This window comes from Manacus candei, unplaced genomic scaffold (genome assembly GCF_025592945.1).
Source record: "Manacus candei isolate 608988 ecotype Guabito, Panama unplaced genomic scaffold, ASM2559294v1 h1tg000045l, whole genome shotgun sequence".
Classification (NCBI taxonomy): Eukaryota; Metazoa; Chordata; class Aves; order Passeriformes; family Pipridae; genus Manacus; species Manacus candei.
In genome coordinates this window covers 6,049,461-6,070,308 of record NW_026138093.1, presented here as the reverse complement: position 1 = coordinate 6,070,308, position 20,848 = coordinate 6,049,461, and the positions used below count along the sequence as shown (strand labels likewise).

General features: G+C 55.1%; 1 pseudogene; it reads right to left on the bottom strand.

The window, feature by feature from the left end:
• Positions 1-20,848, bottom strand: part of LOC127474811 (zinc finger protein 208-like) — a 1,297,692-nt pseudogene that overhangs the window by 215,900 nt on the left and 1,060,944 nt on the right.

Here is a 20,848-nt window from a genome sequence, read left to right as displayed (position 1 = left end):
GCACAGCCCTGAAGATCTGCACATAGGAGAACACAATGAAAATGAAACAACCAACTGATGAACTGGCAGTAATCACAAGAATGCCAGTTTCCCTGAGGTAGCCTGAGTGAGAGCAGGAGAGCTTGAGGATGGCAGGGATTTCACAGAAGAACTGGCCCAGGGCATTGCCCTGGCACAGGGGCAGGGAAAATGCATTGGCTGTGTGCAGCAGAGCATTGAGAAATGCAGTGGCCCAGGCAGCTGCTGCCATGTGGGCACAAGCTCTGCTGCCCAGGAGGGTCCCGTAGTGCAGGGGTTTGCAGATGGCAATGTAGCGGTCGTAGCACATGATGGTGAGGAGGAAATACTCTGCTGAGACGAAGAACAGAAACAAAAAGGCCTGTGCAGCACATTCCATGTAGGAGATGGTTGTGGTGTTATGGAGGGAATTGTGCATGGCTTTGGGGACAGTGGTGCAGATGCAGCCCAGGTCTGTGAGGGAGAGGTTGAGCAGGAAGAAGCCCATGGGGGTGTGCAGGTGGTGGTCACAGGCTACGGCGCTGAGGATGAGGCCGTTGGCCAGGAGGGCAGCCAGGGAGATGGCCAGGAAGAGCCAGAAGTGCAGGAGCTGCAGCTCCCTCCTGTCTGCAAATGCCAGGAGGATGAACTGGGTGAGGGAGCTGCTGTTGGACATTTGCTGCTTCTTAGCACGGGGTCTGCTCAGCAAAGGAAGCCACAGGGAAAAGTTTGGACAGACACCTCTGACAATATCACTCCAGATTTCAATACAATTAATTTAAGGATTAAATCATTTTTTTCTCTCTAATAGTTGCTGGCAGAGGGCTGTGTGTGGCAGGAGCTCTGGCCATGTGCTGCCAAGCATTTCAAGGTGTTTCCAGGCCAGCACTGCAGTTGTGCTGGACACAGCAGGACAGGAACCCTCCTGCAGAGAAGCCAAGGGCTGGGACAGGAGAGGGCCCACCCCCAAGAGAAGGCTCAGCCCTGCCCAGGATCCTACCCAGGCAAAGCTGGGCCTTGCTGGGGGCAGCACCAAACCCAGCAGCACAGACCCAGCAGAGAGGGCAGGGTCCCGCAGGGAGATGTTCTCCAGGCAGAGGCAGCTCCTTGCCCAGCACACAGTGCCCAGCAGAGCAGCAGGGAAGGGCCCCCAGAGCTGCCTGAACACCCCCTCCCCCAGGCCTTGGGGGCACTTGCCCCCCACTCCCTGCCCAGGGCTCTGCTGCCTGGAGCTGTCCCTGCCAGCAGCTGCTTCCCTGGGCCCAGGGCTGGGCCCTGCCAGTGCTACCAGAGCCCATCCCAGCCCTGGGGGCTCAGCTCTGCCCTGCAGAGCCCTCCCAGCAGCACAGGGCACTGCCCAGGGGAATCCCTGGCTGGGCAGGCTCTGATGGCAATGTCAGAGCAACCCTGGGGAGGCTGGAAAAGTGACACTGATGCCTCTATAAGACAGTTTTGATGACTGATACTGTCAGGTTCAATCCCCTCTAACCTAACAGAGTTCAAGTTTCAGTGTCTCCTCCTGCGCTGAGAGATTCATTTCTCTGTCGCAGTCAGCACCCAGACAACCCAGAGTATAACACTGAAAGAACTGGTTCATTCTCTTTAAGGTACCCCCCCTGTCTGTCTGTGCCTCTTGCAAATACCTTCTGGGAAATTTCCTGCTTTGATCTGGAGCTGTGACCAGCCCTCATCCCTGCAGCACACTGGAGATCAGAAGGACAATGCCCTGCTCTGCCCTCCCAAGAGTTGTTCCTTCCCCACAGCCCTTCTCCCCCAGCCCCGTGGCAGCTCCTTGGCCGGGCTGAGAGCTGACCCTGGCAGGCAGCAGAGTCCCTGCCCAGCACATGGAGCCCTGGGGACAGGACCCTGCTCTGCACCACAGCCTTGGGCACCCCTGGCTGCACCACCACCTTCCCACCCCACAGCCAGCCCTGGCACAGGGAACCTTCTGGCCCTGGGCCTCTGAGGGGGCAGCAGCAAGTCCTGCTCTGCAGCAGCTTCTCCTGCTGCACCCCAGCAAATCCAGCAGAGCCATCCTGACAGCTCCTGCCACTGCTGCCATTTGGCAGCTGGGAGAGGCACTTGCAGGAACTCACCTGCACTGCTCTGCAGCCAGAGCCTGACCATGGCAAAGGGCTGGCAAGGTTCCTGCCCTGAGCAGCTCTGCCCTGTCCTCCCACCCCAGGATCCCTTGAACCTCCTGCTCCCTTCTCCTCTCTGCCCTTGCTGCCTGCAGCTCCTGCCCTGCTCTGCCATGTGGCCACTTCCCCTGCACTGCAGCAACTGGGAGTGTCCTGCTGAAAGATCATAGAAGCTGTGGGATGTGCCAGCTTTAGGAGATGCCTCCAGGAGGGCAAGTTGAACTTTCCTACAGCCAGAGAATTCTTCCTTCAAATCCTGGGAAGGTTTCTCCTGTAGTGAGAGCTCAGTCACCTCCCAGCCCAGGCTGCCTCTCATCTCTCTGCCTTCTCTCCTGTGCCCTGGGTGCTGCAGGCAGTGCCCTCAGCCCTGCTGGGCTGTGCAGAGGAGCTGCTCACCAGCAGAGCTGTCTCTTTGAAGCTCTTCTTGCTTGCCAGGAGCTCCCTGTGTGCCAGGAGCCCGGCCCAGCTCAGCAGCACAGCAACAGCTCCAGGTCTTTAATGACCCCCAGAGGGGGTTTGTGTTGTTTATGTGAAACTCAGTCCCTGAGAGGAAGTTCAAACAACTTTTCAAGAACTCAAAATGAGTTTGAAATACTGAAGTTTCTTGTACTGTTACTGGGTCTCAATGTGGGACACAACTGTGAAAGTGTCCCCAGATTCAAGTTGGAACAGAAAATTGCAGACAGTGCTGACAAGAATGGACAAGCAAGGGAAAGGTGGCTCTGATGCTGAGGAAACCTGGATGTATTTCATTAATCCAATGGGCCAAGCCCTGACCCCCAGCCCCTGGGAAGGCAGATCCTGTCCCTGCCTCATTCCTCAGGGCTCTTCCTGGGGCACTGGGATGTGGGATGTGCAATGCCAAGGGCAGGACCATGGGGTGGTACCTGCCAGGCTACTGAGCAGGGACAAGGAGGCCATGAGGCCCCAGGGCTGCAAGGGGCACTCCCCTCCTCCTGGCATCAGGGGCACAGTCAGCAGCCCTGGCCAAAGGCCTGCAGAAGGTGGCTCTGTCAGGGCCTTTCAGCTTCTCCCCATGCCTGTCTCCTCTCCAGCCCAGGCTGTCCTACGGTGTCCATGCCCTGCCCCTTTCCCTGCAGGCTGTCGTCATCCCCCCGGCTGCCCCACCTGGCTGGCACCTTCCTGCACTGACATCTCTGCGTCCTCCCTGGCTCTTCCTGCACACACAAAGCCTTGGGCTCATCCAGACTCCTTCTGGGTGATGTGTTGCATCACAGCACTGCCCTTGGAGGGAAATTCTTTTCTCCTTGTGCCAGCCTGGACCTCCCCAGCTGCACTTGGCATTAATTCTTTCTTTCTCATGCTGTTTTCTGCTACAACAAAAGCATCCCCCCTCTCTGAAGCGACTCTTCAAGCACTCCCAGGGTTCTTCTCTGCTGTCCTCTGCCCGCACACCACTGAACCCATGACTCCTTTGCCCCTGTAGAGTGGTCATGTTTAAAACCTCCAAACCCTGGGACATCTCTGAGCACTCTCCGAGGTGTCTTCAGATGAAAACATGGTCTAAGATAGTCACAGGGATATGTTTTACCAAGGGCTGTAGTGGCAGAACATGGGGCAATGACTTTGAACTGAAATAGGGGAGCTTTTTTCTATTGGATAAAATGAAGTAATACTTACCAATGGGGCTGGCAAGAACTGCAACAGAAGAGGATGTCCCATCCCTGGATCTGTCCAAGGTCAGGAACTTTGAGCAGCCTCAATTAGTGAAGATGTCACTCTCCAGGGACTTGGACCACCTGAGCTTTTGTTTCCCTTCCAACCCAAACCATTCTGTCATTCTTTGAGTCCCAAACTCCTTCTCCAAAGAATTACTGTTGCTAGGACAGGAATTGCCATGTTTTTGGAGAAGCCATTGTAAACCCAAAAGGTAAAAAATCAATTCAAATAAAGTTCCAGCATCTCTGTGTGAGAGTTTCACCAAGTGGGTCAATGGCAGAGCCTCCCAGGATGACCTTGCCAGTTGAGGATGGGGGATTCTGTTTGGGGTGTGAGTCTTATGATGGGCAACAAGAAAGCACATTTGGGGACTGGGCAAGACTTGTGGTGGGATCTCTTGGGAAGAACCAAAGGAAGGGAAATGGTGAGATCACGGTGGTTTGTAAAGGAACAGGTGTGAGAAAACAGAGAGAAAAGGGATGAAAAAGCTGGTTGTGTTAAACAGGAGGATGCTCAAACACTTCCCAGGCCATGCCCTGACACTGATCCCCACAGCCTGTCCCTTTTTCTTAAGAACTCCATTGCCAAGAAGTTTCTGTGAGGAGGGACCTCTCTGCTCCTGGCACAGATCGTGGCCCAAGTTCCAGCCACTGCAGCAGGAGCCACAAATAGTCAGGTCTTGTGTTCTTTGGGGGGCCAGACTGTGCCCAGATTGGGGGGTGTGTGTGTGTGTTGGAAGCACAAAAGAGTGAAGCAAATGCAAAGCTAAACACCCAGTGTAGCCTGACTTTGTCCCTGAGTGGGGGATGAGAGTTGGACACAACATGTGCAGGGACAGATGGAGGGGTTTGTCCCCCTGGCCCTGCCCAGAAGGGACACCTTTCAGGAAGGGTTGTGGCCTTGGCTGTGCTGAGGGTTGCCCCGGGCAATGCAGCTTGGGATTGCAGTGGCACTGTCAGGGCTCTGCAGAGCTCCTGGCAGTTCCTGCATTTGTCCCCAGCAATGCCAGAGAACTGCAGGGGTTGCAGTCAATCACTTGTGCTCTTTGGGACCCCGACTGGCTCTGCTGAATGGGAGCAGACCTGGAGTTCCCAGACTGTTCCTGCATCCAGGGTCGGGCCTGCAGTGACATTTGTGCAGCATTCAATTGGTGCAGTGGCAGGATGGCCATGGATCCATTCCTGCAGAAACACAATGGTGCTCCATCCTAGGCAGGGATAGAATGGGCCCACAAATGTTGGAAGGATAAGAACCAGGGAGTTTTGGCCCTGTGGAATCCCATGGAACCAAAGGAACCCTGGGACATGGCAGAACCTCCTGGAATAAAGGGGACATTGTGACCCTGCAGCACTTCATGGAACCAAAGGGAGTCTGGGACGTGGCAGGGCCTGATGGAAACAAAGGAACCTCATGGGAACAAAGGGACCCTGGACACTGCCAAAACTCAGGAAGACAAGGGAACCCCAGGACACTGTGGAATCTCCTGGAATCCAGGGGCCATTGGAATACACTGGGGCCTCCTGGAACCAAAGGGAACATGGGACACTGCGGAACCTCATGGAATCAAAAGGATCCCAGGACTTTGTGGAACATCAGGGAATCAAGGGACCAGTGTGACATCCCAGAACCTTCTGGAACCAAAGGAACCAATGAGACACTGTGGAATCTCATGGAATCAAGGGTCCATTGTGACACTGTGGAACCTCACAGAATCCAGGGGCCATTCTGATTCTGCAAGGCCTTCTGGAGTCAAAGGGACCATTGTGACACTGTGGAACCTCATGGAATCAAGGGTCCATTGTGACAGTGGGGAAAATGAAGGAATCAGTGGGCCATTGTCACACTGCAGGGCCTTATGGAGCCCAAGAACGCTGCGAAACAGTGCAACCTCATGGAATCAAGGAGCCATTGTCACACTGCGGAGCCTCAAGGAATAAGGGATCCAGTCTTTGCCTCAGATTTTATCAACAAATTAAATTTAAGGAATTACAGAAGTGGGATTGGACCACTTTTGCCCCACTGGTTTAATGACTGGCCAAATGGTAATATTTATATAAAATGAATCATTTATTCTTAAAAATGATCAGACAAAAGATCTTAGTCAGAATTATTTACTACACAGTATAAAGCTAAAACTGCTAGTTGTACAGTATAAGATAGGATAGTGCACTATATTGAAGCAATTATTGAAGCAATTATATTAAAGCTAGCCAAAAGAAATAATTATTACATAAAGATCTGATGTAACTCACCCACACCAACGGTCATGGGGAGATTTCTTTTGCTCAGCCTTGAGGAGTGTCCTTGGAGGGCGTCCCCACCCAAGGCAGGAATCTCCACTCATCTACCCCAAGAAGGGCTGTGTTAGAAGAACCTGCCTGGATGAAAGGGGACTGGACTTCTTTAGTAGGAAGGGATTGACTACTCCTCACAAATGGACAGGCCAGTTACCAGCTTCTCTGTCCCATCCAACTTCCAAAAGCAGGATGTGTGTTTGAAGTTGGGTGAACCAGACTGGTTTGAGCATCATTCAACACCAAAACCATTCCCATGGGGCCACCGGTAACTCTCAGATCTCACAGACAGCTTGCATGAGAGCTGGCACTGTTGGCATTGTCTGATGGGATTTTAGGCCTTATCAGGGTAGGCCCTCCTGCCACCCGGGCAGAGAGGTTGGCTGTGAAAGTCCATCCTGGAGATGCACAGGGAACCAAGAGTTGGGCTCCTGAGTGACATCCAACAATGGACAGGGGAATGGGACTGACCAGATGAAAGTGTCTCAGGTAGAGCTGGCCTGGCAACACAAGGGGGAATTATTCCTGGCTCACTGGGCCCAGGACACCTCAGGTCCTGGGGGAAGAGGTGCCACATCCAGTTGGGCTTGTGATGGAGGGCTGCATTTAACCATGGACACCAACTGCCAGGTTCTCCAGAACTGGGAAACATGTGCTGCCATCAAACAGGCCAAGAGGGCAAAGCCCCTGTGGGGTGGGGGATGATGGCTGAACTAGAGATGTGGGCAGGCCTGGCAGATTGATCCCAGCACACTCCCCAAACCCACCAAGGCAAGTTCTACGTGCTGACAATGGTGGACACAACCCCTGGATGGCAGGAGACACCCCCTGTGCCTCCCAGCACTACCCAGAACACCATCCTGGGCCTGGAAAAGCAAGTCCTGTGGAGACACGGCCCTCCAGAAACACTGGAGTTGGACAGCAGGACTCTTTTCAAAACAACCTTGTGCACACCTGGACCAGAGAGTTCGGCATGGAGTGGATGGATCATATTCCCTGTCAGGCACCAGCCTCTGGGAAAGTGGAATGGCAGAGTGGACTGTTCAAAACCCCCTTGAAAGCAATGGGCAGTGGGACCTTCAAACCTTGGGATGTGCATTTAGCAAAAGCCACCTAGTTAGTTAATCCTGTAAGCTCAAGAGAGAAAACTCCAGGCCAATTCAGTGTCTAAGATCAGCTCAAAAGAGCAGGTCCTTTAATCAGGCCCACAGGCCCAGGGGAACACACATGACGCGCCCTCCCAGGCAATGGTTCTACAGTTTTAGAAGATGGTCCCTTCAATGCCAGAACTCTCCACCTCCCAGTTCTGCCCAGTTCTGCCCCTCAACACGCCCCTTGGGGAATTGGGTTTGGGGGCTTTGGGACCCCTTCCTCCTCCTCTTTATCTTCTTCACAGCACGTACAGTCCTTGGAGCACCTCCAAAGTTCTGGGCTTGAAGGTTGCTTTGTCTCTTGTGGGATCTTGTTGTCCAGGCCTAGGGTGTGATGTTGTTCAATAGAGATGTTTTTCTACAATTCTACCTTGCAAAGAAGTCTAAACAGGCTAAAGGAATTTAGAAAGTTTGATATCAAATGGGGTAATAAGGTTAGGTCTGTGTAAACTACTATGCTAAAGGGTGGCATATAATACAGCTACATTAACATCTACATTTACTACACAACTACTTTTAAAATCTAAAATAAAAAATATCCAGAAAGCTTTAAGGCATCACACAAACCTTGTTAGTTAACTCTACTAACTGGTCCTGCCCAAAAAGAACCTCTGCGTAGCATTGAAGGGGATAAAACCCCTGTGGTCCATATGAGGAATATGGTAGGGAGGACATATTCCATAGTTTGGTTGAGTCCTGACTCAAGCAAAGGCAAACCCACCCATGGGATTGTTTCTGCTCAAGGACTTGGGTGCACTTGGTGGATGATGCAGAGGGATGGGGAAACACTTTGTGTACCTGTCAGAGACCGAAACACCTAATGATTTATGCATTCTAGGATTGCCAAGGGACTCTTGCAGGCTCTTGCAGGACTTTTGCATTAGACCTCTGATGGCCCATCAAAGCCCATTCCCCCTCTGCCAATCCTGAAAGGCAGGAAAAACCCTTTTCCCAGGCCCCTCACGGGAACTCTGCGCAGGCCCAGGAGATGTTGGGGGTTTGTGGCATGGCCTGTGACACCATCCATGGATATAATAACTCATAACTTCTTGGAGTGTGGGGGCTTCCCTCCCCCACCCCCAATGGATCAAGGCCACCACTTCAACTGACAGACATGGAAGCTGCAACTCCCAAATTCCACCTCTGGAGCCCGTGGGCAGTGACTATTGACATCTTTCCACTCAGCTTTGCTTTCTCTTACTCTCCCTCACCCTTATCCTGTCTTTCTTTTTCTCCCTTATGCATTTTCCCTAAAGGTTCTCTTTATGCCATATTGCTGTAGATGAGAGATAGAGATGATAACACCCAAAATGGCAATATTACTGTTTACCTTTGAAACAAAAGTGTTCTAAATTAAACCCTACATATATATGTTTTCAAACACCGATTATTTAGTTTCATTTCACTCTAATCCACCCCAAGGGATTTATTAATAAGAACCTGGTTACCCCCCCCTTTCTGGGGCGGGTGGTAACAGACCCCTTGTAGCAGAACGTTCAGCCTGGAAAAGAATCTCATCAGAGAATGCAAGCACTGCAAACTCTCTGTGATGAGTTACTGCTGGTGTCAAGGGGTTGGTTTAGTGTTGAATTGTGCCAAACCCAGCCTGGTTCCCCAACCTTCCAACACACATGCTGCTGCTTTTGGAAGCAGAGTTTGACAGATCAGCTGCTCACTGGCCTGGGAATATGTGACTGGAGATCCATCACTGGATAAGCATAAAAGCCCAGGGCCAACTTTGACAGAGCAGATTCTTCCACAGACTTTGTTGAAGTGTGTGCAGCTTCTGCTGTGAAGCAGGGACAGGTCTTGATGGTCACTGCTCAGGGGGTAAAATAAAGAGAGAGATCTGTCTTGATTTATTTCTCTCAGACCCCGCCGGGCCCTCCCCGCTTCCTGCCGGGATCGGACACCGCCGGCGGCCCCGGCCCTGCCGGGCTCCATCAGCCTGAGCAATTGCTGCCAAGGAGGGGCCGGGGGCTTCCTCTTGGCCTTCGTCTCCCTGGCGCTGGGGCTCGGCTTCTACCTGCGCCAGAAGGTGAGGGGGGTCCCAGGGGGTCGTGTGTCTCCCCCGAGCGTCTGTGCTCCCCAGGGACCCCCCACCCCGGTGTCACCCCCTTTTCTCTCCCCACAGAGCTCCTGAGCCGGCGGCGGCCGCAGCCCCTCCCCGGGGCCTCAGGCCCAGCCTGGACCCCTCCTGTCCCTGTGAGGATTTTGGGGGGTTGTGTGTCCCCCCCTCACCTGCTGCCACTCCTGATCCCAGGAAAGCTTCCCAGTTCTCCCCAGTCCCGGTTATTGGGGGGCAGTGGGGAAGGGGCTTGGGGGAATCCCAAGGGCTGGAGCCGAGTTTTGGGGGGCAGAACCAGCCCTGGGATGGATCAGGAATGGGGACCTCCCTGTGTGCCCCCGTGTCAGCCCGCTCTGGGGGGTTTTGGGAGGGCACCTGCCCCTCAATAAGGCACCCAGCTCACCCCAAAACGTGCTGGGACCACCTAAACTTCCCCAAAGCTGCTCAAGGACTCCCAAACTTACTCAGAGCCAATCCTCGACCCCACTCAACCCCTTTTCTGGGGAGCCTTGTCTGGGTACTGGTGGTGCTGGGAGCCCCCCCTGCTGTGGGCGAGGAGCTCTTGGATGAGTGGGGAGTGGGAAGGGGGCGTTTGGTGGGAAAAGGGGGTCAGAAGGGATAAAGCGGTGGTAGGACGCCAAACTGAGTGGGAAGGGAATGAGACCCCCCAAAAGTGAAGGGGGAGACACCGAGGATGATGGGAAATGGATGGGAGAGGTCAGAAGAGTGTGCAAAGGGGAGGGTGGGACCCCCAAAATGAGCATGATGAACTGGGGATGAGGCAGGGGATGATGTGGAAGGGTGGGAGAGAGGAAAAAAAAAGAGTTGGGACCCTCAGAGTGATCCTGGGGGGGGCTGGGGATTGAGAGGAAAATGGGAACATGGGAGGAACAGGGAGAAGTGTGGAAAAGGGGGGGTGGTCTGGCAAGTTCGACAGTCCCATGGCGGTCTTTGGGTACAGGGAGGGGAGGCTGGGAAAAGGGGGATGGCACTCCTGAGCTCCCAACTTACTGTGGGGTGCTGGGGGCTGCTGGATCGAATTTTAGCCTTGGATTATGCCAACAGTTTCAGTTTAGAGGAATTACAGAGGTGTGACTGAAACACTTTTGTCCCCCAGGTTTTAATGATGGCAAATCAGATTTATTGATAGAAATTAATTATTTATGGTTACAAATGATCAGACAGAAGATCTTCATCAGAATTATTTAGTGCACAATACAAACACTAAAACTACCAGGAGTACAGGACAGTGCTCTACAAGCAATTGTTGAAGCAATTCTACTCAAGCTGGCACAAAAGCAAGGACTATTAATTAGAGAAGGATGTAACTCTCCCAGGCCAACGCTCGTGGGGGGATCTCTGCTCTCAATCTCCAGGACCGACCTTGGGGGGTCCCCAGCCAAGGCAGGAATCTCCACACATCCCCAGAAAGGGTTCTGTTGGAAGAACCTGCCCCTGGGAAAGGGGACTGGCCCTTTCTGGTCAAAAGTGATGGACTGACAGTCACTGGACTCCAGGGGGTGCCTCATCATCAGGGGGTTCATTTGGGGTGGAAGCAGCGGCTGAAGCTCTTCCCGCAGTCAGGGCATTGCATTGCTGGGGCTTCACTTACTGGTGGGTCCGTTGGTGTTTGGTCAAGTGATAACTCTGTGTGAAGCTCTTGCCACACTCCCCACATTTGTAGGGCCTCTCCCCGGTGTGGATGCGCCGGTGCCTGATGAGGGTGGAGTTCACGTTGAAGCCCTTCCCGCAGTCAGTGCAGCGGAAGGGCCTCTCATCCGTGTGCGTCCGCTCGTGCACCAGGAGACTCCCCCTGGTCTGAAACCTCTTTCCACATTCCTGACACGAGTAGGGCCGTTCCCCAGTGTGGACGCGCTGATGGCTGAGGAGGTTGGAGTTGTAATTGAAGCTCTTCCCACATTCCCCACATGTATAGGGCTGTTCCCCAGTGTGGATTCGCTGATGTTGGATCAGGGTGGAGTTGTCCTTGAAGATCCTCCCACATTCCAAGCACTTGTAGTGCGGTTCCCCAGTGTGGATCATCTGGTGTCGGATCAGATGGGAGCTCTGCCTGAAGCTTTTCCCACATTCCCTACACATGTAGGGACGTTCCCCCGTGTGGATGTGCTGGTGGTGGAGGAGGTTGGTGCTCCTTGTGAAGCTCTTTCCACATTCCAAGCACCTGAAGGGTTTCTCCCTGCTGGGAGGCTGCTCAGGGACCACCAGCTCAGAGCTCCCCCTCAAGCTCCGGTCGCCTTCCCGGCACAGGCTGGCTCTTTCCTCCTCAGAGCACCCTGGGCTGGCTTTGGAGCCCCTCCTGCGGGGGGATCTCCGGCCCTTTTCCTCCCCGCTGCCTTCCTGCGCCGGGGAGCCCTTCAAAACGGCCTCTCCCACCAGGGTCTCACGGGGGGATTTGTCCTCCGCGCTCTCCCTCCTCAGCTCGGGGCCTGGGGCAGGAAGCAAGAAGGACAGGCAGGGGATTTGCCTCCGGCCCACAGGGAAGGCCAAGGACATCCCCCCAACTCCGGCCCCGGCAGGACGGCGGCGCCAGCGGGGTTGTCCTGCAGCCGGGGCCATGCTGGGCTGACAGAGCCAGCACAACACCCGCCCAAAGGGACACTGACTTCCTCCTCACCTGCCTGGGGGGCCCAAGGCATCTTCCTCTTCCTCGCAGCCTCCTCCTCCATCCGACCAAGCTTTGGGAAGGACAAATCCTGATGGGGGGGGGAAACAAGGGCTGAGCGCGTTGGCTTGGGGGTTCCTCCTGCCCAAGTCCATCTCTAGAACTCACCGGGCATCCTGTGTCCATAAAAACCTCCAAAACACCAAGATTCAGCCCAGAAAAACCCAAACCACTGTGATTCAGATAAAAATCCCTCAGAAATAGCAAGAAGTCCCCCGCTCCCCCAGACTGGAAAAAATTGAGATTCAGCTAAAAAATAGTCCAAAATATGAAAATTAGCCCGAAAAAAATCTCCTTAAACAAGGTTGGGGCAGGGGGGCAGCCCTGGAAACCAGGGCTTTGCTCCCACAGCTCTACAGGAGCTTCGAACGGGCTCTCAGCCTCCTTTGGGCATCCCCTGCTCTGGGGTGGGCTCCTCCCGGGCTGCAGGGGGGTCTCTGCTCCATCCTGGACTCATCCACAGGCCACAGGCCCTTCAGCTCAGGGTCACCCAGAGCTCCAGCTGGTTCCGTGGAGCAGCGATCTCCTGGCCCCTGCCAGTGTGGGCACCTCGCCAGGGCTGTGCCTCGAGGTTCTCTGGCCCCCTGCCAGCCCAGGGCTGTTTCTCCAAACCACCAAACCACATTTGCCAAATGCCCTGGTTGGTCAGTGCCGGCTGGGGCAGCGGGCACTCAGTGAGGGGATGAGAAAACTGCACCCGGGGCTGGGCTGAAAGGGGCTTCAGCACCACTTCTGATGGCCCAGGGGCAGCATCTGGCTTCTCCCAAACAGAGACATGGCACTTGTTCCTCTGCAGGGAGTCAAGGGCAGGAGGGTGACTCCATCTGCATGGATGGAATGGCAGAGGATCCCTTGGGTCCCCAGGATGGATCAGCACTCAGGGATACAAACTGCCCTCGGGCTCAGGATGCAGCTGCCAGCACAGATTTCACTGCAAAGTCTGCAGGGAGTCAAGCTCTGGAGAGTAGGTGTGCAGGGACCTGAGGGAGGGATGGACAGGGGCCCAGCAGGGACAGCCAGGGCCTGCAGGGGAAGGCACAGGCACAACCTGGCCCCCCACACTGCCAGGGCTGTCTCTGCTCCTCCTTGCAGGCTCCGTGGCCAGGCACAGTTTGTGTTCCTGGGTGCCCACCATCTCAGCACTTGGAGACGCTCAAATCAGCGCCCGCAGCTCTGCAGCAAAGCCCCAGCTCACCTGGCACACAGGGGATGGGCACAGCACCTTCTCAGGGCACTCACAGCTTCTTGTCTTCCCCACCACAGGGCTCTCCTTTCTCAGCAGCACCTCTGCCTTGCACTTATTATCAAGGTCACCTCAGGGCCTGTGCTCAAGGACAGGAACCTGCAGAGAGGGCAGATGATGTGCAAGCTGAGGGCTGCCTGCTTGCACTGGCCTCTGGGCTTCCTTCTCCTTCTACAACCATACCAGAACTTAACCTGCTTTGCTAACACCACACATTTACAGACTAACCTTGGAGATAGATATGGACAGACATCTCTATCACCCTGGGGATAGAGCCTCAAGCATGTGCTGACACAGGAAGTGGAATCACAGAATCAGCTGGGTTGGAAAAGACCTTCGAGATCATCAAGTCCAACCCTGGATCCAACCCCGCTGTGCTTCCCAGACCATGGCACTGAGGCCACATCCACTCTCACCTTCAACACCTCCAGGGACGCTGACTCCACCCCCTCCCTGCCCAACCCATTCCAAGGCCTGATTACTCTCTTGGGAAGAAATTGCTTCCCAATATCCAACCTAAACCTCCCCTGGCACAGCTCCAGACCCAGCCCTCTTGTCCTACTGCTGCTTCCTGGCAGAACAGCCCCACCCCCACCTGGCTCCAACCTCCTGGCAGGGACTTGCAGACAGTCAGGAGGTCTCCCCTGAGCCTCCTCTTCTCCAGCCTCAGCACCCCCAGCTCCCTCAGCCTCTCCTCAAACCATCTGTGCTCTACTCCCTTCCCCAGCCTCGCTGCTCTTCTCTGCACCTGCTCCAGCCCCTCCAGGGCCTTCCTCAACTCAGGGCCCAGAGCTGGACACAGCACTCCAGGGGTGGCCTCACCAGCGCTCACTCCAGCCCAACAATCACTTCCGTGCTCCTGCTGACACACTCTTCCTCACACAGGCCACCATCCATTGGCCCTCTTGGCCACCTGGTCACACTCTGCCTCCTCTTCAGCTCCCTGTCCATCCCCACTCCCAGCTCCCTTCCTGCCTGCCTGCTCTCCAGACACTCTGGCCCCAGCCCGGGGGGCTGACGGGGCTTCTTGTGGCCAAAGGGCAGGACCCGGCCCTTGGCCTGCTGGAACCTCATCCCCTTGCAATCAGCCCATGGATCCAGCTGGGCCAGGTCCCTCTGCAGAGCCCTCCTGCCTTCCAGCACATCAACACACCCCCAGCTTGGGGTCACCTGCACATTTGCTGATGAAATGCCTGGTTCTGCAGCAGCTGCAGATGCTCAAGGGGCAGCAGGACCAAGTCAGGGGCCTGGGGGGCTTTGGGGTGTGGGAGGGTCCTGGGGGAGCTGGGGAGGGGCTTTGGGGACTGGAGGCACAAATCAGGACAGACCAGTACAGACCAGGACAGACCAGTACCTCCTCACTGCTCCCCAGATCGCTCCTGGAGCTGGGCAACATTGTCGTGGGACACCTGAGCCCCCCCAGTGCCCTCCCAGTACAGCCCAGTGCCCCCAGTACAGCCCACTGTGTTCCTGTCCCAGGGTGCTGGGTGATCCCTCTTTGAGGGGGTTGGAAAGGATTTGGGGGGGGGGGAGATTTAGAGGGATCTGGGGGGGGTCTTGATTAGAATTTCGGGGGTTTTGGGGTGCTTTGGGTGCATTTAGGGGAGTTAAAAGGGGTCTTGGGAGGTCAAAGGGATCTGTAGGGGGAAAGGATTAAAAGGAAAATGGGGGTTGGGAGACATTTGGGGGGGGTTAATGATGTCTAGGGAGGAAGAGGAGGGGCAGCACCATGAGCAGCTGAGTCCTGAGACCCCCCTTGGGGTTCCCAAGACTTTCTTGGTGTCCCAAAATTCCCCCTTAACACCCTGAGACCCCCCTGGTCTCTCCAATGTCCCCAGGGCCTCTCCATGGCCATAATTCCCCTTAATTCCACTGTCCCCATACCCCACCCCACTGTCCCCAAAACCCATCCCTGATGTCCCCAACCTTCCATCTCACCCCAGGAGGCCCCCCTGGACCCTCTGACACCAAAAACATCCCCCCTCCCCGCCACGTTCACTGCTGGGCTGTCAGGGACTCCAAAAAAATCCCCTCAAAACCCCTGAAATCCTCTCAGAAATCCACCCCAAGACCCATTGAAGCCTCCCCAAGGACCCCCCAACTCCCATAAGAGAGCTTATCCCCCCCGCAGACTCCCTAAACCCTTTCAGTGACCCGTAAAACACACCTGGAACCCCCCAAGCCCATTCAGGGATCCCCGCAGTCCCTCTAAGGGAGACTCAAAGCCGTCTGGAAACACCTAGAGACCACAAAAACTGCTGTAAACGTCCCCACAAAACCCACCTAGGAGCCTCAAACCTCTTCAGAGATCCCCCAAGCCCACCTGGGACCCCCCAGTCTCCCCAGAAACCAAAACTCCTTCAGGGACTCCCAAACCCCTTCAGGGACCTTCAACCTCCCCCCCTCGAATCCCCTCAGGACACCGAACCCCCTCAGGGACCCCTCAAAATCTCCTCGGGAACCCCCGAACTCCTCTGCTAAGCCCTCCCGAGCCCTCCAGCCTTTCCCCCCGCAGCCCCCGAGGGGATCCCCAGACCCCGCTCCCCCCGCAGACCCCCCCAGCTCACACACCCCAGCGCAGCTTTTCCCGGGGCCGCCGCCCCCGAATCCTCCACGCGCCAAAGATGGCGCCCTTCGCGCGCTTCGGGCGGAGACACCCCCGCCGCAGCCAATCAGCGCGCGGCCACGCCCCCTGCCCGCCCTCCGCCCCGCCCCCGCCTCGCGCGGGGCACCCCGGGAGATTCCCCAGTCAGTGCCGGGAACAGCCCCGGCAGCGCAGCCCCCGAGGGCACCCGGTGTGCTGGGGCTGGAGAGGACCCTCCTCAGCCTGGGCAGCAGGGCTGCGGGGGGGATTCCCTGACCCTCCCCAGATGGGCCCTTCCTGCCCACCAGCTCCTGCTCCAAACGGCTCCCACACACCCCGGGCCACTTGTCCCACTTGGGCACTGGAGCTGCCCCAGGGCATCTCTGGGCAGTGGCCAGCTCTGGGACTGCTCTGGCAAGTCATGGCCTGAAGCCACGAGTGTGGAATTTAGGAGACACTTGAAACCTCTGCAGAACAGAACTCTTGATAATTGCTGAAGGCTTCCTGGCCAGCATTGCCAGACCTTTATTTTCTTACTTTTTTTTTAATTTCAACAATTTTTCTCCACTTGTTTTCATTGACAACACCTTCTATATATTCTATTAAGCTGATTCTTTCATTGTGTACATGAATAGTTTTGTGTAGCTACTTATCAAAGTAAATATCCCACCAGTGATTCAGTTATGGAAACCTGGCTCAGAGGAAGCTCCTGATTTTTGGGGCACCTTTCATCTCTCTTTGGTTTTTCCTCTCCCTATTTTTGTCTTGAAAAAGCTCTCCAGGATGTGTGTGCCTGGGAGTGTTTTCACACCCTGAGCTGTGCCCTGTGCCATGGGACAGGGGACAAATGCACCTTCCAGAGAAATCTGCCCCTCCTGCTCACAGAAGCCCTCTGAGTGCCCAGGTGAGATGGTGCCCAGGCTGCTTTGCTGGTGTGGAATGAAAGGGCCAGGGCAGAAAGGCAGAGGAGGGTGAGGGAGGAGACAGGGCCCTTTGCAGGGGATGTGTGCAAGGCTGGGGAGATGAATGTCCCTGGGCCAGTGAAGGCTGTTCCTGGTCACCCCAGAAGTGTCAGGGCTCTGACAGGGCTCCAGAGGGCATCCTCACTGCCCCTCCTCCCTCCACTTTTGGGGGGTCTGAATCCCCTCCCACTCAGTTTGGGGTCCCACCACCCCTTCTGTCCCCTCTGACCCCCCTTTTCCCACCGACCGCCCCCTTCCCACCCCCCACTCACCCAAGAGCTCCTCGCCCGCAGCCGGGGGGGCTCCCAGCACCACCAGTGCCCAGAGAAGTCCCCCCAGAGAAGGGGTTGGGTGGGATCCTGGGTGGGCTCTGAGTATGTTTAGGCAGTCCTGCAGAGCCTGTGTGGAGGTTTAGGGGGTTCCCAGCACCTTTCAAAGTTTCCTGGGTGCCTTATTGAGGGGTTAGTTCCCTCCCAGAGCCCCCCAGAGCGGGCTGACGGGGGGAACACAGGGGGGTCCCCATTCCCGATCCATCCCGGGGCCTGTTCTGCCCCCCCAAACTCGGCTCCACCCCTTGGGATTCCCCCAAGCCCCTTCCCCACTGCCCCGCAGTAACCGGGACTGGGGAGAACTGGGAAGCTTTCCTGGGATCAGGAGTGGCAGCAGGGGAGGGGGGGACACACGACCCCCCAAAATCCTCACAGGGACAGGGGGGGTCCAGGCTGGGCCCGAGGCCCCGGGGAGGGGCTGCGGCCGCCGCCGGCTCAGGAGCTCTGTGGGGAGAGAAAAGGGGGTGACAGCGGGGTGGGGGGTCCCCGGGGGGGCACAGACGCTCTGGGGGGACACACGACCCCCCGGGACCCCCCTCACCTTCTGGCGCAGGTAGAAGCCGAGCCCCAGCGCCAGGGAGACGAAGGCCAAGAGGAAGCCCCCGGCCCCTCCTTGGCAGCAATTGCTCAGGCTGATGGAGCCCGGCAGGGCCGGGGCCGCCGGCGGTGTCCGATCCCGGCAGGAAGCGGGGAGGGCTCCGGGGAGCGGCGGCGGCGGGCGGGGCCCTGGGGGAGCCGCCCCGAGGGGTCCCCGCCGCCCGGGGCACTGAAGGAGCCGCCCCGGGACGGGCCCTGGCGGGGGTCGCCAGAGAGGGGGGCGAGCTCGGAACAGAATCAGCTCCGGAGAATAAACCGAGGGAAACCAAAGGGCCGCGCCGGGGGAGTCTCCGCCGCCCCGGAGCTGAAAGAGCTGCCCCGCGGGACGAGCGAGGAGGGGCGGCGGGGAAACAGTCGCCCGGGGTGTGGCGAGGGAGATGGGAATGGGATAAAACAGAGAGAATCGAGGGAGAAATCGCTTTGTTTCCCCCCTACCTCCCCACCCCAGCTCCCTTTTGTATACAGATAAAACCAGGGATCGACATGTGCTTCCCTTCCCCCTTTTCCCCTCAGGGGATGAGAAAACAAAAGAGAAAACCTTGAGAAAGAGGGGGAAAAGCCAACTCTGCAAAACCATCTCCTCTGAGATAAGTTGTGCTGCCAAAGGAAACGCTGACTCCAGAGGTGCCCAAGCAGCGGCAGAGCCCCCACCCTGCACACTCACACCCTTCAGCTCAACACTGGGGTTTTCCCCTCCCTGGCACTGCCCAGTCCAGCCCCTCCCTGGTCCCCCCATCTCCCTGCCCCTGCCCCAGCCCAGCAGAGCAGCACACTCAGGTCTGGCCCTGCAGCAGGCCATGGAGGCCATGGAGCTCAGGGACAGGCCCTCTGGGGCTGCAATGCTCAGCACATCATCAGCTCAGGCAGCTCCTGCAGCCCCAGGGCCAACCCCGCTCCCCAGCACAGCAGCAGAGAATCGGCCCCGGGCTCCTCAGGCCCCATTTGCCATCTCCAGGGGCACTGGCCACCACCAGCACCAGCTGGAGCAGCCTCAGCCCCTCAGCCCCCACAGTGGGACCCTGAGGGCAGCACACGGACTCCAGGGAGAAACCAGCAAGGCAAGGACCCTCTGGAGAGCCTGCTCCTTGGCCTTGTTCTTGAGAGCCCTTGAGAAGAAGAGCTGAGGCTTCAGGCTGTGCCCGGAGCAAATGGAGCCCCTTGTGTGGTGGAAAGAGTGCAGTGGAGCCCAGCTCATGCCAGCAGTGCCATGGCCACGGGACTGACCCAGCCCAGCCCAGGGACCAAGGCCCAGAGCACTGAGGCCTCACCGAGGCCCAGAAGGGGAGGGTGGCAGGAGAAAAAGAGCAACTCTCAACAGACCAAATGCTGCTGCTCCCTGGCACTGCTGCTGGGCTGGGACTCTCTTTCCCTGCCCCTCTGCACACAGGCACTGCCCTGCCAGACTCATCAGAGGTCTCAGAAGATTGAACTCACAGAAACATGTCACAGAAGGATCCTTGACTTTGTTTCAATGCATTCCTCATTTACAAAGACTCTGGGTCAAATTCAAGATGTAGACAGTGGGTTTTTGCCAGATTATAAAGTTGACTGAAATGCCAGGATACTGCATTTTGGAAGCAGCAGCAGCTCACATATTGCCTTGTATTAGTGGCTGAAGTGTATTGCTGATTCAAAGCTGGACTATCATCATCTGTGGGGGAGAGTAGATAAATAAATAAATAAAAATTGGCATTCCCTACCAACCCTGCTGCCTTGAAGCACTCTTTTCAAGTGTGGCCTCCACAGGAAAAAAACAGTTAAGACCACTTTCTTTTGATTATAGTGCTTTCTCCAGGCAGGAATTTTTATTTCAGGTAGAATCTTTGAACCATTACATTTTCAGTGAGGCATTTTTATATTTACAGTTGACATCTTCAGAGAAGAATGAAACTTCTGAGCAACAGCTCTAAAACATGAAGGTTGCCTGCAGGAAATACTTAAATTATTTTACACCCAAATGGAGCCTGTTGTTTTTAGCTAAAATTTATTAAACCTTAAATCAATGACCTTTCTTTTACTGAAAGCCTTCCCTTTGGAAAACTAACTTTCCCAAGAAACATATTTGGGTGAATAAATGCCAAAGAAAGGGCTATTGAAATCTAAACATTTTCTCCATTTATAGCTTGTGACCATTTAGTTCCTAAATTCCCGACTGCTACCTAATGTAGAGAACAGTGGTGCCTTGGTTGAATCACATATCATTGATTTCAGAGTGTCACAGGGATCTCATTGACAGGAATCAATTAGAATCCAAAATCAATCAAATATGATGTGCACTATCACTCATCGAATTTGAATATCACAAAATAAATTGTAAGCATGTGAAAGAACCTAGAAATAAATTTTGAAAAGGTACAAAAATAAAAATCTGTAAACTTTGAGAAGATAATAGTGCATCTGAGCATGTTTCATGCCTGCTGGGGTAAGTTAATGGTGAATCCCACCTTCCCTTCCCAGCACAGGCTGAGATATATTCTTTTTGGAACATGAAAATACCCAGTGACTGAAGGCAGAGGACACACCAGTCAATGATCCAGCATTATTTTATGAACAGCCTGTTACACACCCAATATCAAACATGCTGCCAGGATATTACAAAATGCACAAGGATGTGACACTCTGAAAAACTGCACATTGTAAGTGAGCCACTGCACTTCAGGGAGAAAGAAAGGAGAGAATTCCTGAATCTCTACCAAAAGCATGAATACATGTGGCCACTTACCCAAAGAGCTGTTCTTGTTGCTGAGGACTCCTCTCTGAACACCTTCACCTGTAATTCTGTCAAGGTAATAAATCCTTCCACTCATCACAGCACACTCAAAAGCACCCTGCTATTTAATGTCAATGGAAAAATGGCCCAAAGTGTCTAAAACATTTCCTTTTGCTCCTGTAAAAGTGCTGGCATTTTACTTCCTTCCTGATAAGCCAGTGCCAATGGACCTGATTGTTCTTTTCTTATTCAAAGCATATCAGTAGTTCCAAAGCACTCTCCATCTTATCAGGTGTCTGAACAGCACAGTTACTGAAAACAGTTTGTCCTGGTCCTCTCTCCTTCTGCCAGGCTATCAGATAAACCCAACTAACTCTGTATTTACACACAATCAAACATAATCTGTGTC